Below are 14,321 nucleotides of genomic sequence, written 5' to 3'. Positions count from 1 at the left end.
CGCTGACGGACCGCCGCTCGCACAGAGTATGTTGGGATTGGGGCGTCATCGATCTTTGCTTGTTTTGTTCTTTCTCTCCAGTAGTACTTCTCTTTGGACAAAAGCGTCTGCTGAATGATCTCAAAACGCTACAGCATTGTAAACAACCAAATGTTTGATTTGAGATGCATATCATGACTTAAGATAAATCATAGAATCTTGTTGTCAGATGTTTGTCTGCACTCGTCTGCCTAACAGAACTCTGCTAGTGAAACAGGACAGGAGGGGGCAGTGTGGAGGCGGGAGGGGAGAGGCGAGCTGAGGGATGAAGGAGGCGTGTCTGAAGAGAACATTTGTTTTGATCTGAAAGAAAAAATCAATAAAAACCAGAATGACACTTAAAGGAGACGTTACTGCAGGACTGAAGGCTAGAGCTGCTGGCAAACCGTTTACCCGCAGACACTTTCAAATACATTGAGCTACATTCTGACTGTCTTCTGCCGTCATGGTGGAGACAGCTGAAACATGCAGCCAATGGCAGGCCGACACACACAGGCAGACACACGGTCTAAGTTTAGTATGTCAGTCAGTGGTTGATGTCTTACTCTTCATCGTTTCATCACAGTGGTGTCATTAAACACTCGTCTTCATCCACTGATCCTTTGTTGCTGCTAAAGATGAAAGACAGTTCTCTTGCTGCTTGAGTCTCACCTGGTGACCGACGTGGGATTTTTTTTTTTTGTAAGGGTTGAATATGAGTACAACTTTTCCTGCTCAAATTAAAGGATATCAAACTACTTTGTGGTTTACGACTGACAGTCAGTGACACTGACTGTGTAACCTCGCTCTCTTCCTCCTCCCCCGCACTGCAGACAAGAAGCTGCATGAATACAAAAAGAAAAACACACATTTTCATCCGACACCTGTTTGTGACTCACGGCTGCCGGTGATGAAGTCAAATCAATACCTCCGATTCCTCGCTGTTTCTCTGCACCGTCCTCAAGACTTTATTAACTCTTAACTTAATAATGTAGAGCAGATATGAAGTGCTGCGCTGCACTGCTTTCTTCTGGGAATATTAATTATAGATGCTGATTTATACTGCTGATTTATTTTGTACTACTGTACACAGATCTGTGCCTGCAGAGAGAGAGAGAGAGAGAGAACACACGACACACAAACATCCAAACATCTGAAATGCAAAGAAAGCCGATCAGAATAGATAAAACTGAATGACATTTGGAATGCTAACTTTGAGGTACGAGTAAATATTAATCAGACTTCTTGCAGCTTCTTGTTGGTCCCATTGGAGTCGTATTTGAGGTTTTCTTCAGGACAGGAAGTAGGAAGAGAACATGTTTGCAGAAGAACTTGGATGCTTTTATTCTCTAGTGTTGAATTTATCGTCAACATTTTTTTTGGGGTGTGAATTATTTCATCAGTCAAAGCTTCCCGAATGTTTGTTTTGTTGCTTTTCTCTGAATTGCATCATCATGAATTCAATACAAATACAAACAAGAGTTTTAAGATGTTATACTGTAGATGAGCTGCCCTGCTCTTTTTCAGCAGTACAGAAACGATCTAAACAGTGTCCACCGTATCCATCCATCCAGCATTCTGCTGCCGTTTTTGTGCGACCACCTCTATTTGTCCGCCTTAGGGAGGACCCTGTCATCAGTAAGGAGTGCAAGCGCAGAAATAAATAAGAAAAGCAAATAATCATCTCAGTTGGGCTAATCATATCAGAAAAACAAAAATCTAACAGGTTCATTAGAAGAACAGCCACAGATAACAGATTATATTTGCTGGAGAATTTGCTTAATCGAATGACGCTGGGATATTAATTGCAGGGAAATACAACCAAAAAGCTCCAAAAATGAATCGCCTACCATGCCTTCAAACTCAAACTGATCCTCCAGTAGCAGCAGATCTCCTGCTGCTGCAAACTGCAGCCAGTGCCTCATTGTGCTCTCGTGTGTTGATGGTAATTACACAAAGTGCTTCTAATTGCTCTGACATTGATGTATCGATGTTTAGACTGCACCTTTAACATTTCATTCATCAGGGAAAGTTTTCCAAGGCCCACATGTTCTTTATCAGTCACGGTCTGCTTCACATTCATGCAGCTACTTCACATTCACTCGCACCTGGCCGACACAACCAACCCTGCACAGCTGGCCGCAGGGACAGCCGGCCGCTGAAGATGCACCTCTGTGAAGGCTGCAGGGGGGAGAGGGTGACCTTGATGTGTCTCCTTGCATTACTCTTCCTCTGCATTACCAGCAAAGCGTGGAATAACTCCACAATGCAATCAGCGGACACCTGTTTACAAGTCCCTCAGCCCGGCTCCAGATACATGAAATCAATACCTCGGCTCCTGTGTAATTTCTCCGTCGAACTGCCGTCCACTAGTTCATATAATGGCACATTCATACAGAGCAGAAGTAATTATGGAGGCACAATGCAGATCTGCTTACTCCAAAGATTGGTAATTGTGTGCAGCAGAGTGCGGTGTAGGTGGAGTGCAGATACTGTAAGCTGTCCACCGTCTTTTGAGTTGTTACAGTAAGCAGAGAGGAAGCCCCATACCTCACAATCAATGCTCATCTTAAAAGCTGGTAAAAGCTGGGAGGGGCTTCACAGAAATCACTGCCGGCCATCGTTATCTTTGTTCTGTAGAAATCTAAGTGCAACCCACGACATCAAGGAGCATGTGAACTGGTTACCCAGGCACTGAAGCACTTAGCATGAAGTGAAATGATGTAAGATGGAGGGATGACCTATACGGTACTGTGTGTGGATCGGGAAATATTATGTCTTTAAATGTTGCAGAACTTCTGGAAACCGTTAAAATCTAAATCAGCGACAAAAAAAAACAAAGCTCCCTCACCCTTTACCCTCTAAAGGTTTCCGTTGCTCACATCATCTGGTCCTCCTGCGGTTTCATGACGCGTGATTTAGCTAGAAATCCTCGAACGTAGCTTACTATTTTTATTTAACTGCTTAAAGGAATACCTCATCGGGGGCAGATAGGCTCTTTAACCGTTGTGCTGTTCAATTTGGACAAGACAGACATTCATTTGTCTTCAAGTATTTGACATTTTAACTTCGATAAACTTAGAGCAACTCTGAGGAAAGAGAGAGAGAGAGAGAGAGAGAGAGAGAAGTCAAAGAAAAGCTATAGCTGACCACCGTGCACACATCGTTTATCTGGGACCTTTGATGATGGAGCGAGTATTCTTTCTGCGGTGTCAGAGTACAGCAGCGGTCGGGAGGCAGAGACACACACAGAAAGCTAATGAGACAACAAACGGCAGCTGAACCCCATCAGCTCTCTTTTTCTGCTCTGGATGTTCCTCTTAGGTTGTGTCAGTTTTCAGCTGAGTGTTCGGAGATGAAAGAGGCGCGCTGAGATGCCACAGAAGCGGCGCCTGGAGAGTCTCTCTTTGTATTATAAGTTGGCTGTAACTTCCAAAGGGGGAAAAAAAGAAGACGGCACCTCATCTGAACTCTGTCCTCTCCGGTTCTCTGGCTCCTTTTTTCCTTTACCCAAGTTCACTGCCGCATGTGTCGTCCTGTAACTCCGTCACTTTGTGGATGAAGCACTTTTAATTCTTCATGTCTGTCGTCAGAACGGACGTCGTGTTAGCATGTCTTGATGTTTAAGTTTAGCATCCTCTGATTGCACGCGAGGGATGCGTTCAGGCTTTGCTCATCATGTTACCTCAGATATCACTTCACAGCTTATGACAAGTTGATGCATACATTAAATCTGAAGGGAAATCAGGACGTATTTCAAGATAAAGAACACATGTCATAAACTGTTAGCGAGGCCACAACAGCTAATGTTAGCATTTAAACAGCTGAAGTCACTGTTTGCTCGGCTCTGTTACGTTTTAAGTAGAATATAGAATTAGAAAACCTCGAAAAGCGACACAACATTATAACTTTATTTAAGCTCCCCAACCTGATTGTGACATCACAGGTAAATGGCTGCTGTGTGAAGACGGTTCCTGATCTCATCCATTCCATTTTCCACATTCTCTAAGAATATAACCTTCGAGTGACATGAATTTTACAGATCGTGAAGGAATACCTCCTTCTCTGCAGAGATCAACTGTCAGCTACATTCAAAAAAAGGACATCTCTTTATAAATATTACACGCTGGTCCTCATGTTAAATTAAGTACCTTCAGCTCGTCCCCAGTCCTCCGCCGCGTATCTCTCCAGCCCTGCTTTCTCTCTTAATCCCTCTCAGGGCAGCATTAGTGGAACTAAAAGGAGGTCTGCTGCAATTCTTTTTTTTTTACCCCAGGACCCTGAAAATGTGATCCAGTACAGAACGCAGATATCAAACATTTTCCGACATGCACACGACTCTGACATTTTACTTTTAAGAGCCATGTAAGCTTGTGGCAGGGGAGGCCACTATCAGCTCTTAGAATAGATGCTACCCTGCAGGGAAACAGTGTTACTGCTGCACCAGGAGACAAAGAAGTTTACCACCGGAAAGAGGGAAATGATTGAAATAAGAGCTAAGAAATGTCTCATGCATTACAAACTGCTTTAACAGAGACGGATCACAGAGTTTCATCTCTCATGGTCCGACTCTCTCTTCTATATTTCTCTGCTCTTTATGCCTCCCTTGTGTGTCTTCCTGTTGACTTTGTGTGTTTGTGTGAAGATGATTGTCATTCCTCTTCATCACGCCACGTTCAACCTGCCGGCTCTACACTGTACTTTTCCTCCGCGGTTGGCCGGTCAAACTAATATTCTCGTCGTGCGTTTGCCCAAAGATTCTCTCATCCTGAGTCTGTCTGCGCCTCAGGTTTGTCTCCAGATACCTGCCTCGCTCAGTGTTTGCAGGTCTGCCTTTAGTTCAGCCTGCTCGCTCCCCCGTTCTGACCTATATCAGCTCGTATAACCTCCGCCTACACAGGTTTGCAGTATATCTTTATTGAGCTTTTTTTTTTCACGCGTGTCTGAGTCCATTTTGTACAACCTCATAGAATCACGAGAGGAAACGGTTGTCTTTTGGTTTCTTGAATTCTCTATGAAATACGCAAAAATGCAATAACCCGAAATCTTCACTGGACCGGTGTGCGCCGTGATCCGTCAGGGCCAGGCACTGCAGACCGGATCGCTCCCTCTTTAGTCGGTTATGTGTTTCCACAGCACGCACCGTGGTCCGTCTCCAGAGGCAGCCAGCAGTGCCACGCCCAGTCTATATTTGACGTAACCTCTGCAACTAGATCGACTTGGACAGGAAGTCCCAGAGCAAAATAAAACACAATAAACAGACCCTCTATCATTTATCCGATCAATCTATGAACATCACGTCCAAACAGATCAACAGTGAATCTTGTTTGAACGATGTTCTCTTTATTCCCGCGTGATTACAGTCGCTAACGCTCCAGAATCGGATCCAGTGGGGTAGGCAGAAGCCGCCAAACGGAGCAAAATGGCAGAGATGAATAACATCGTGCATGGACCCTGTGGACGTCCATATTTGTCACCCTGCTTTCCGTTTTGTTTGAATGAAACGGTGATGCACACTTTTTTCATGATATGCACACTGACAGGACGAAGAGGCACGATTATCACAATACTCCTCAAGACACCTAAACCATGAAGCATTTCTGCCCCAACAGTCATAATTAAGAACAGGTTTCCTTATTCTTTCTGTGTATAACACGAAGAAGGGCATTTCCTGATATTTGTAATGTTATTATCTGTGCTTTCATTTCATTCAAGATGAGCATTTATGATCCAGTCACTCTGTTTCCTTTTGTTTGAACATTTTGACTCCCATGGTTCTGTGTTCAGAACTGCAGGTTTTTACACTTCTGCATTGGCTCTATTTTTTCATACAGGGGTGAGATATATGAGAAGTTTTTTAAGATTAGAAATCATGCAGAGCTACTAAGGAGGTTTCACACCATGGAACTGTAAAACATGAATCTAATTAGAACGCTGACAGGAAAGCAACTCTCTGCAAACCGTCCGTCCATCATGTGGCTTCTTCAGTGCATTCTGGGTCCAGTTAAGAAAAGAAGCAGATGCATTGACAAGCTTTTAAAGACTTGCAGGTGTTGTTCGTAGAAGGAGCTCAAAGCAACTGATTGTGATTGTGTGAAAATGATTAGAGTCATTTCTGCAATTTTTCACTTTTTCTCAGGGGCTCATTCATCCTTCAAATACAGAGAAGGGATCTGTGACCAGACTGAAGTGATCACAAGACGTTTTGTTACCATTAGGGCTGTAAATGAGCACCTCCGAGGATCACATCTCATCCATACCTTTCAATCCATCTCATTTATCTCACTTTCTTTCTCACTCACTCCCTCGGTCCCCTCTCCAATTCCACCTAAACTCCCCGCCTCGCCCCCGTCGCTCCCTCCTCCGTCACAGTTAATTGTTTTTAACAGTTTTTTCTCTCCTGTTTTTCCTTCATGTTGTCTGTTTGATCAAATCGGGAGAACTTCTCATCGTCACTGCCGAGGGGCTAAACAGGGAGCAGAGTGCCAGGGATAAGGATGGCAAGCCGGAGGGTGACTCAGACTTCCTCATTTTCTCACACACACACACACACACACACACACACACATACGCACACACACAGGAGATAACACTGATACAAGTAGTTTGACACGTGCAATCATACCTCTGCAGACCCTCACAACATATTTAATATATCTGGAAATGAAAGTAGACCCCCGTCTTCACTTTTTCACCCCTGCACCTCTAATGATGAACTCACACAACCTGATACACGTCGACCCAAAACAACACCACACACACGCTCGTACACACACACACACCCTCACCAGAGAAACTCCCCACTTTAATCTCTTTCCAAATGTTGTTTCCTTCCCTGCGGGGCTGAGCCCGTTTTTCTATTTATGGAAGGGTGTTGAGCTGATGTGAGATGATCGGAAAGTGCCTCTCTCCCATTGTGATTCTCCTTGAGGTGTGTGTGTGTGTGTGTGTGTGTGTGTGTGTGTGTGTGTGTGTGTGTGTGTGTGTGTGTGTGTGTGTGTGTTTGGGTGTGCATGTGTATGTGTAGTCCTGGCATGTGTACAGGGGATGTTTGTGTGTGTGAGTGTGCATACCTGCTTGCTCTCAGGTCTATAAGGTGGTATCAAATGTTTGTGCACCACTGTTTGCATAAGTGTGTGTGTGTGTGTGTGTGTGTGTGTGTGTGTGTGTGTGTGTGCATGCATTGTGGATGATGGGGATATAAACAGGAACCAGCTCTTAGAGAGCAGATGTGCCTTCAATAATGACTAAATGGAGATGCAACAAAGCAGCACCAGGCAGACTAATCAACGGCTTCAAGTGCACAACTTTCCTGGCAAAGGGATGTGTGTGTGTGTGTGTATGTGTGTGTGTGTGTGTGTGTGTGTGTGTATGTGTGTGTGTGTGTGTGTGTGTGAGGGTCCTTTTTGTTTTTGTGTCTGTCCAGCAGCACACCAGTATTGAATGTACTCATAGACACACACAAACACACACAAACACACACAAACACACACAAACACACACACACACACACACACACACACACACACACACACACACACACACACACACACACACACGCATGCAAGAAATACACTTACGTCTGCCCGGCTCCAGTATTTGGTCTATCTATGAAATCTGGGAAATCTGTTCTGTTGCAGCAAACAAAAGTTATTTAAAAAAAAAAAAAAAAAAACTTTTTAGGGTAGTTTTTGTCGTCAATAAGTCGGACAATGAAGATGAACAGGAAATGCTGGTAGAAGAGAGTTGGTGGTGACATGTTATAAGTATCGAGTGCTGGACTCGAACCCTGCATGGCAGTGAGGACCAGCTCCTGCACATGGGGCGCACACTCCAGCGCCCCAAAGAAAGGCACTTTAAGTGACCAGGAGGAGGCGCTGCATTCACTAAACTTGTTACATTGCTTCATATTGATCATCCCACCTTACTGCAAGGAAAAAAAGGACAGAGAGCTGACCAAAGATATATAGGGAGAGGAATGTGACGGACTCTGACCCTGATGAGACATGCTACACTTACGAGGTTTCATCGCTCTAAGAAACTTCTAACTTTAAATCATGGCTTACTTCTGAGCATTCACACTGACGATAACTACCATTTGTTTCCCACGTTTACAGTAATGTCTACAAAGTGATTATTTTACTGCACACAAGGAAAAAACCTGAGTTGTCTTTTTCTTGCCGCTGCATTTGAACACATCGTGATGATGTTTTATTTCGGCAGGGCTTTCACACTTACAGAAAACTCCTGATATTTGCAGGAGGAGATGTGTGTGTAGGCGACTTCAAAACAGTTTTTTCCAACTTTGGATTTCTATTTTTAACTTACGGGTCTCGCTAAATGCTTGGATGTTTCGACATCTGCTGCCCTGAGTGGAGAGGAGGAGGATTGTAAGAGCAGAAGCAGCAGCCAATCAAACGTGTGCATGCTACTTGCAGCAGCAGACGGATCTGACGCCGACAGTCGAAGGTGTTGCATTTCAGTTTCGTTTTCTTCACAGTGGTGATGAGCTTACCCGTTTACTGGAAATTCAATGAAAGTCAAAAACTTAACGAGACAATCGATGTGTCATGACACGACTCGACCCGAGATATGACGTTACATTACAGGACTCCTGAGACTCGATAGCAGTATCGATAAGGTCAAGCGTTACTGATTTTCGGGCTTTGAAAATGCAGAACCAGGTTTGCGGTCGCTGTCCCTTTAAAGGACACAAATGAAAGATGAATGAACAAAATAAGTTTTGAATTCTTTGTGTGTTCCAACTTTCAGATTTTAAGTTTTTCCCGCTCGCTCTCTGCCAACTTAAAATAAACTCAGAGCCACACAGGTTCCTACAAACAGCCACCAGTCTTGTGATATAAATCAAACTCACAGGAGAAACACTAATTAATGGGAAACCGAGTCTCAGACATGAACAGTAATGAAGGTTTACAAGTCATCAGGTGCCATGGAGGGGAGACGGGGGAGGGGAGCATGCTCGGGGGGAGGGAAGAAAGAGATGCAGGAGGAGATGTAGGTAAAAAAACAAAAAGACTCTTGATGCAAGAGAGATGAAAATACAGGATGAAAAGGAGAAGGAAAGAATCATCAGAGGACACTTGAAACAGGAAGGGAACGATAGTGAGAGTAGGCGTTGGGGGAAAAGGCGAGGATGTGATTCAACCTCAGAAGAAAGGAATCAAATGAGCAACAGCAAAGGGAGTAGAAGGAAAAGTGATGGAGAGAGAAAAGAGGTATTTCTGGAGGTGTGAGAAGAGAACACATCATCCCTGGGGGTGCTGTGTCTTTCCAGACCTTTAATGTCTTTAATTAAAGCCAACAGTAATATCTGCGCGCTCCCTTGGAGTGCCATTAGCAAAGAAACACTCAGCTACACGGCCGGCTGATAGAGGAGGAGGGGAAAAGAGAGAGATGGGGGGGGGGGGGGGGAGAAAACGCCTAATGATGGGAGGAAGCAGCGTGAGAGGAAGGGAGAGAGAGGGATGAGTCGAGGGGAGATATCAAAAGTGAGGGAGCGCTGGAGGTCAGGATGGACAGGGTTAGAGGAGTTATTAAGGCTGAGGGAGCACTGGAGGTCATGATGATGGACAGACCGACACATGGGAGGAGGAGGGCGGACAGATGGAAGGAGGGAGGGAGGGAGGGAGGGAGGGGTTTGTGAGAAACTTCAATAGGCCAAAGCTGGAGAGGAGAGAAGCCGCCGTGGAGGAAGAATTACAGAGATAAACGTCCTGGCTGACTGATACACGATCAAGTTTTGCCGGCAGCTTGTTTAATCAATCAGACCTCCTGAGTGTGCGGCCACGGGGACGAGCTCTCACACGGCCCCGTGTCAGAGAGAGCGAGGGGGCGATGACCAGGGAAAAGGGAAAAGAGGGACTGTGGGGCGATCATTATCTCATGACATTTAAGAATGAAACCATGTCTGCTCAAAGCCCTCATCAGGGGTTGCATTCTAAATGGGTTCAAATATAAGACGTGTCCTTGAAACACACCTAAAAAAAACGAAGGGGTTGTACAGCGACCGCTCACGACTGAGGCCAGCTGTCACTCACAAGCACCCTGTGACGAGAGGCGCAATGGGGGGATGAAGTGATCCCCCCTCCGTTCCGTCTTTGGAGGGTTTTGAGATGGAAATAGAGACTCCAGTGTTTTTATCTCATTTTCACACACTATAAAGAAACCTTTAAAAAAAAAAAAAAAAACCTTCATCAGACCAGAGTGTGATGTCATAGTTTGCAGGTCACACAACACAGACCCCGCGTCTCACAGAGGTGACATTTTACAACGAGGCCTGGAGGAGGGTAATCACTTGATCAGCCCACCTCTTCTGTTGCACACGCCACCGACACATCACACACACGAGCTGCCCACATTCACCCTAATCTAAACAGCTCGACCTTACCCCGAAGCTGAGGTTAACACATCATTTAAGATGGAGTTTCCTTTTAACCCTCATCCTGCCAGGCGAGATGCAGGGCACGAAAAGCCCGCTACTCCGTCCTGCTCGGCCTGATGTGACTTTACACGTCAGTGACTGAGACTTTCTCTTTTCAGCTTCTTTGAGTGATTTGTACGATTTTAATGAAGCTTTATTTTTTTTTTTTTAAGATTTTCTTTTTGTCAGACCTTTTTTTTTTTTTTCCCTTTAATGTAGAGATAGTGAAGTGGATAGAGTTGGAAATCAGGGAGAGAGAGAGAGTGGGGAACGACATGCGGGAAAGGAATCCACAGGTCGGATTCGAACCCGGGCCGCCCAGCCTCTGTACATGGGGCGAGCGCACTATCCAATACGCTAACAGTGCCCCTGAAGCTTTTTTTGTTTTTGATCCTAAAACAACGTAAAACACTTGTTTGCCCCTTGGTGTCATGGCGCCCTTCAGCGTATTGCACAACGTATTCTAAACCAGTAAAAAAATCTGTGACAGAAAGGTAATGTTTCTACCTGTACAATACATATTTAAAACACATGCAACATTATTTTTTGTACCTATACTTTCTCACCGCTATCACTCTGTGTCCTGACAGCAGCGTTTGATATCGCATCACGTCATGCAGCCTCGGACGCCCGCTGTCCACACTGCATCTGTTATACATATCGATATAGATATATTGATACACATAGATATTTACTTCTCTGCTCTGTGACTATCAGTTTCCCCAGTTTGACGAGATGCTTCTGTATTGACAAACTGTTCACAACACTTTCCATGAGGTGATATGTCAGGAAAACTTTTTTAATATCTGGTTATTAACATGGAAAGCATGCCTTGGTTAAGATTAGACACAACATTTTTGTAATAATTTGCCTGATAGATCAGCAGAGGTGCAGCTTCTAATAAGCAGAAGATTCTCCAGGGAAGGTACGCACATGCCCAATGTAGTCATTAAAATCCCTTAAAAACCTCACCAATCTTTCTCCTCCACATGGTTGATCCCGCTCAGCATTCGAGAGCTGAGAGTTTCCACGTTCCTCTCCGAAGTAACATCATTTTTCGTTCTTTCTTGTTCCCCCCCTCGAATTCCTCTTGTTCTCGTTATTTTTCTTCTTAATCACTAACGAGACAAAAGCCTCTCCTCCTCACTGAGTATCTGTCGAGACAGACATGTTTGATGGGTCATTGTGTTCATTAACGGGAGGAGAAGGATGTGGCCTCTGCAGGAAGGTATTTTAAAGTCCATTACTGAGTCCCTTGGATGCCAAAGTTAAAGTCTCTGTGACAATGAGGTGCTTTGAGAAAACTGTCAGATATCACTCATAGCAAGTTAAAAAGGCAGCAGAATAGTTAGTTTCCAAATGTCACATCACACAGATTTCATACTGGTTTCATATTCTCATTAACTCTTTAATGAGTCGCCTCTCTTTTTTAGGAAAGGCAACATTTGAAGTTGCTGCAGCAGTTAGCGCTGTCGCCTCACAGCGAGGAGGTTCCTGGTTTGAATCCCCGTCTGACAGGAGCCTCTCTCTCTGTGTGGAGTTTGCATGTTCTCCCCGAGCAGGCGTGGGTTCTCTCCAGGTACTCCGGCTTCCTCCCACAGTCCAAAGACATGCTCGTTCGGTTAATGTCCGTAGGTGTGAATGTGAGTGTGGCTTGTTGTCTGTCTCTATATGTCAGCCCTGTGATTGGCTGGTGAACAGTCCAGGGTGTAACCCCGCCTCTCGCTCAATGACAGCTGGGATTGGCACCAGTCCCCCCCGACACCCTGAAAGGGAAAAGCGGTAAAACATAATGGATGGAACATTTAAAGTTGTGATGTCTCGTTGATAAATTGGGGTTACTCTACCAAGACAAAGTCACACAAATCAAACTAAAAAACGAGTTGTAATCCCTCTGAAACGGTTTTTATATCCTGATCCAAAAGGAACTAATAAATTCAAAACCACATTTTCCTTCTGCTTTGTATTCTTTAAGAGTCTGACTATTACAGTTTCCACACATACACAGCTGTGAGCTGGTCTAAATGTTCCTCTATGACTGTTTTATGATCATGTTCCTTTTAGGCCTCTGATACTATAAATAACTGAGTTCATTGCTCTCGGGCCTCGTCAGTGTTTCCCGTTGATTTAAAAGACTCTGAACAAATACACGAATATTCAGACAGCAACAAGACACAGTTTAAATGGAATGCAGACAAAAGCAAAGGTTTGGTGTTTATATTTAGAATTTCAGCAACATATTCGGATATCTCTTCACTTGCTCGGATGTCCCCTCCTGCTGTCCTGATAAGAGGCTCCGGGTCTTCACTTTACAAATGACGCTCGAGAAGCTGTCCTTGTTGGCCAAAACCGAATGCACTTAGATGCGTGACACGTCTTATTTGCAACATCAGAAGTCTCAACTAGGAGCTTACCAGGATGACTTGAAGGCAGCATTAAGTCAGGCAACATGAAAGAGATCAGCTCGCTGGGAAAAGAAATTTAAAAAATGGCACAAATACTACAACTAAAACTTGGCACAGCACACTCCCCTCAATCACTCAGGGCTATGCATTTCAAACATACCATCTGCCGTTTCCTGCCTGTTCTCTGCTCCTTTTCTGAGCAGTTCTACTGATGTATGAAACATGATCATATAGGTAATAGAGTCCACTTTTATATCTTTTTAATATGACCCCTGAAATCTGAACCATCAACACTGAGAAGTGTTGCTACATGTCAGCCTGCAGCATCAGAGTTGGCACGTCCATCCTTCACGCGGCTCCAGGAAACTCAGACATGTCCGTCAGCTCCACATTTCTCTGGTATAACTCAGAGGTCTGCTTGCCTCCATGCTACAACTTGGCTGTAAAGCACTGGGAGCTGGCTGCTCAAGCTGTTTGGAGAGCTGTGATGGATATGTCGGGCTTGTTTTTTTGGAGCTGCTGAAAGACGACAACTTTGGAAAAGTGCTTGGATGCAACAACAGGACCAGACTCACGCTGTGTTCGAGGTTTTTTGCAGAAAAGCTCGGGGATATTTAACATAAGTTTCTAGTGGATGTGCACGGTGGGAATGAGCATGGGGTGTACATAGTAAGGTTCTGTTTTCACTTTGTTGCAACACTGGTGGTAGAGCTTAGAGGAAATGTTAGTGTTGGAGCCAAAATGCATGTTGGTAAATTAACTGGAGCTTGTATATTTCATTTCTAGTCTTCTGACTACTCAAAGTGCTCTTACACCTACACAAACACACACTGATGGTAGAGGCTGCAATGTAGTGAGACCATCAGAAGTTAATAATCCCATTAATACACCGCCAACGAAGCAGTGGGAGCATCTTGGGGTTAAGTGTCTTTCCCAAGGACACATCGGACATGTAGCTGCAGGAGCTGGGGATTGAACCCTCGACCTTCCTGTTGAGAGACGACGACTCTACCAACTCGTTTTTATTCCATCTCTGCACTAGTCTAGTTATTAGGGGTAGCAGTATCAGTTCGTACTTGTAGCGACTTGGGTTGGGAACCAGAGGGTTGCCAGTTCAAGTTCCCAGTATGGACCAAAGTATGGAAATTGATCTTGTTTCCTATATACTGCCAAGGTTGCCGTGAGTAAGGCAGAGAACCCCCAACAGCTTAGGGGCGCCCCCTATGTGCAGCCCCACACTCTGACATCTCTATATACACGTCCCCCAGATCCTGTTTGTGCATGTGTGTGGTGTGGGTCCTTGTGTGTGTGAGGAGCATTTCTCTTAATAACAGGGATGAATTTCCCCTCAGAGATAAATCAAGTATTAAAAAAAACATCATGATCTTTGGGGACTTTGGTAATCCCCTTATCTGTCCTCTACTGTAGAGCTCATTGGTAGAATATTTCTCTTTGTG

Source organism: Labrus bergylta, chromosome 19 (genome assembly GCF_963930695.1).
Source record: "Labrus bergylta chromosome 19, fLabBer1.1, whole genome shotgun sequence".
NCBI lineage: Eukaryota > Metazoa > Chordata > Actinopteri > Labriformes > Labridae > Labrus > Labrus bergylta.
Note: the sequence above shows the minus strand (reverse complement) of the source record.